The sequence below is a fragment of the Ctenopharyngodon idella genome, chromosome 17 (genome assembly GCF_019924925.1).
Source record: "Ctenopharyngodon idella isolate HZGC_01 chromosome 17, HZGC01, whole genome shotgun sequence".
Classification (NCBI taxonomy): domain Eukaryota; kingdom Metazoa; phylum Chordata; class Actinopteri; order Cypriniformes; family Xenocyprididae; genus Ctenopharyngodon; species Ctenopharyngodon idella.
Window position 1 is genome coordinate 19410867 of NC_067236.1, and position 4367 is coordinate 19415233.

Genomic DNA, 4367 nt, shown 5'->3' on the forward strand with positions numbered 1-4367 from the left:
TCCCTCGACAAAATACACCATTTTCAAGACAAGTAAAATCACAAAGTGTGTTTTACTGATGTATTTTATATCATGGAATAAAACGTGTGGGACTATTTCGAGTTATTTTATCGAGAATAAAGCATCATATCATGAAATGCATTACATCCATGTATTTCATGATCCAGACAACCCCTTTCCATGCATTTTGTGACATGCTGAATCACAAAACAAAAATGTACAAAGAGCATTTTGTGAATAAAGTGCATTTTGTGATGCACAAAAAGTCCTTTTGTAAATGAAAAGCACAGAATCAATTTCATTCACTAAATGCATTTTAGGACATGCTGAATCACAATGTGGAACGTACAAGTGTGAATTTCATGCATAAAATTGGTTTGGGGTTTAGAATTCTGTTTACGAAATGCAGACGGTTTTGTCTTTGTGTGTATGAAATGCATTAAAGGGATCGTTCACCCAAAAATGAAAATTTGATGTTTATCTGCTTACCCCCAGGGCATCCAAGATGTAGGTGACTTTGTTTCTTCAGTAGAACACAAATGATTTTTAACTCCAACCGTTGCGGTCTGTCAGTCGTATAATGCATGTCAATGGGAACTTGGTCTATAAGAGTAAATAAAACTTGCTTAGACAAATCCAAATTAAACCCTGCGGCTCGTGACGACACATTGATGTCCTAAGACACGAAATGATCGGTTTGTGCGAGAAACCGAACAGTATTTATATCATTTTTTACCTCTAGCACGTGCTTCTGCTTTCCGTATTCTACTTACAGAAAAAACAGAACTGGCGCCGCATTCGTTCCGTAAGTTGAATAAGGAAGGCGTAGGACATACAGCATAAGCTTTTTGAAGAATACAGAAAGCGGAAGCACGTGCAAGACAATGTTTATAAAGCATATACAGTTGTATTTTTTAAGAAAATGGCCGATCGTTTCGCTAGATAAGACCCTTATTCCTCGTCTGGTATCGTTTAAAGCTCTTTGAAGCTGCACTGAAACTGTAATTTTGACCTTCAACCGTTTGGAGACCATTGAAGTCCACTATATGGAGAATAATCCTGGAATATTTTCATCAAAAACCGAAGAAAGAAAGACATGAACATCTTGGATGACATGGGGGTGAGTAAATTATCAGGAAAAGTTTATTTGAAAGTGAACTAATCCTTTAAGCCAGAGCGCGTACACACCTCACACACCGGATGCCGTGCATTCAAGGCATGATATTAATTATATAAATACTGTTCGGTTTCTCGCACAAACCGATCGTTTCATGTCTTAGGACATCAATGTGTCGTCATTTTTTGACTCTTATAGATGGTGTTCCCATTGACTTGCATTATACGACTGACAGATCGCAACGGTTGGAGTTAAAAATCATCATTTGTGTTCTACTGAAGGAACAAAGTCACCTACATCTTGGATGCGCTGGGGGTAAGCAGATAAACATCAAATTTTCATTTTTGGGTGAACTATCCCATTAAAGTTTATGCATTTTGTCATGAAATATTGTATATCGTACCAAATGATGAACAGAATTGCAAAAATAATGGCTGTTTTCAAATATGTTTCCTATGTCAAAAGTATAATTAAGTATTCTAAGTATACTTGGCTTGTAGTTATGTTTAATCTTTTGATTGACTAGCATATTAAATACTTTTTTTTACATAGGCTAACATACTGTCTTATAAACTTACATTGTTTGAAAATATTGAATCTTACAACCTACAAGTATACTTGCAGTATAAATCTACAGTACACTTCAAAGTGTACTTTCATAAACTAAAAAAAGTTCTACAAGTATTAAAATAGTAAACTACTAGTATACTTATGTAGTACAGATGCAGTACAAATGAGAAACGTAGTTGTGAACAAGTAGTTGTGCACTTAAAGTTTACTGTTACACACTTAAACGCATACTGTTATATACTAAAAAGTGGGCCAATTTAGTCCCAAGCAGTATTGAAATAGTACACTTATAAGTTTACTACAAGTACATTGATATTAGTATACTTAAAAAGTATACTTAAAAATATACTTGAACTTTACTTAAGTATACTTCATAAAATGAACCTGAAGTATACTTCTTTTTCGTAACAGTTAGCTCTAATTCAAAATGATGTGTAATGCAAGCATTTGTGCATGAAGTGCTGATATTACATTTCTGTTCACATTTACATTTTCAAATCAACTGGCTTTTGTCTTTGTGTGAAATACATTAAAAGTGTAACAGCTTTTTTTGTCATGAAATATTGCATTTTGTGTCAACTGATGAACAGAATTGCAAAAATAATGTCTGTTTTCAAACATGTTTCCAGAAAACTGCCATCTGCCAATAGTTGGACAAAATAAGAGTCACCTGACTATTTTTGTGGACTAAATACACTTATTTAAAATGAATAGTCATGTTTAATTTCAGTTCACTGTTGCTATTTTTCCTTTGCATTTAATTTCAGATTACAAAATATAAATCAATGTTTCTTAACTTCAGTGTTCAGGAAACCTGTTTGGAAACAAACATTAAGATTTGCAGTGTACGCGTGTTTGTCACGTGTATGTTCTGTTTTGGTTTAATTCTAGTTTCTTTTGTTTTCATTTTCCCACCACTAATTAGTTTCCTTAGTTACTGATTAAGTTGCGCACCTGTTTCAGTTTCAGTTTATTATCCTCCCTTGTGTATTTAAGCCATTAGTTTTCTTTGTTTGTTGCTCCGTCTTGTTTATGTTGCATAGTTGTGCTTTATTATTTCTGTTTCCTGAATATTCCTGAGTATTTGCTATTATAAAGATAATTCTTGTTGTTTTCTCCTTCATCGTGCCATTTCTACAGCCAAACGTTACAGTGGTTACCCACATTTGTGATGGCGAAATAGAGAAAGGTTCATATGATCGATGCTAAATTTGAATGCGCTTCAAGTTTATTTGTATAGTGCTTTTTTACAATGCATATTGTTTCAAAGCAGCTTCACAGAAAATGCCTAATGTTAGTATTTTTGCATGCGTCAAACAACGTGAAGTGAGCAAAATGTTTGGCATCAAGCATCATTAAATATAAAGATTTACTCACTCACTCACTTATCTGACACTTGCTTTAAAAAGAACTGCAACAACGGATCCACATCTGGTCTCCCGCCAACCATGACCTCCCACAGTCGCTAATCCTGTAAAGATACGCATCACGCCGCGAGTCTGGGGACGACGCTCACGGGTCCCTGCAGTCACGTTCTCCAACTCCCTCCTCTGGTTTTGATTTACGAGCATGAGAGAGCAAGAAATTCACAGGACCCTACAGACATATGGTTCTTCTCAAAGCAGTAGTACAATTACATCATTGTCACTTAAGCCAACGCCATCTTATCTGTCTGCTTTACTTCACGAGCTGCACGTGAAAGATACGCGTCAGGAACCGTGACCCGTGTTCAGAGACGGGAGGCTTCCTGTTTCTACATCCAAAAAGCTGAAATCAAGAGAACATTTGTTTAAAAACAAGATTAATTACCTACTTTAAGTGCATTTCATCATATTAGGCAGAAGACATTTTGACAGATTTAAATCAAATATAAACAGAGTTGAGCATCTTGGGAAAATCACCTCACAGATTCTCAGTGTCAAACAATTTAACATTTTACAAAGAAAATTTGTTTCTTCCTGTGCAAACTCACCACCATGATGCTAAATATATAACAAAAATGGGCTGTTTTACTCAATATTTGTGTGTGCTGTTAGTATAGCAATATGGCACATTTCCATGTTATGATGGAAACACATTTACCGAATAAATCCCTCAAAACCTCACGTGACTTTGCCGCAGCAGAGGCTGTGATTGGATAACTGGACTAACCAGCGGACCAATCCCATCGCACCATCTCAGATGTTGGTTTGGTGGTTCTGAAACATCTCAGTCAAAGTCTGTCATCAGAATGATTTGATTTAATTCCCTCAGGAAGCGTCTCACATGATTGTGTTCCCAAACACCAGCATCCGAACGCAAGATCACATGACAGCGTTCTGAGATGCTATGAAACAAACTCATTTATGATGGAGGGAAAAAGAGCCTGATTGCAGCAACTTACAGTTTTATTACTGATATTCTGAGCCAATTTCCCAGGAAGTGATGATTTTGTTCTCTTAAACACATGGAATGGAAACTCTGCTTTATTCACAAATGTTTTATGCGATATTACAATTTTGCGCATAAATTAAATTCACAACTTCAGATGAAAACATAGCTAGTGACTAGTGATGCATGATATGTCGGCCACCATATCGGTATCGGCCAATATATGTTAATTTTTTATGTTTTCGTTATCGGCCCGATAAGAAAATTTGGCCGATATATTAAAGCCGATAAATAATGGATTATTTCCTTC

The 4367-nt window shown here is 35.7% G+C and overlaps 1 long non-coding RNA gene across 1 annotated transcript in view; it reads right to left on the bottom strand.

Annotated features, from left to right (window-relative positions):
- LOC127498530 (uncharacterized) overlaps positions 1-3407 on the bottom strand; it is a 6701-nt gene extending 3294 nt beyond the window's left edge. The window contains exons 1-2 of the long non-coding RNA XR_007925911.1: positions 3073-3407; positions 490-603 (exon numbers count right to left, since the gene is read on the bottom strand). This is a non-coding gene — a long non-coding RNA (uncharacterized LOC127498530). The remainder of the gene's footprint in view (positions 1-489; positions 604-3072) is intronic.
- Between the last annotated feature and the right edge of the window lie 960 nt (positions 3408-4367).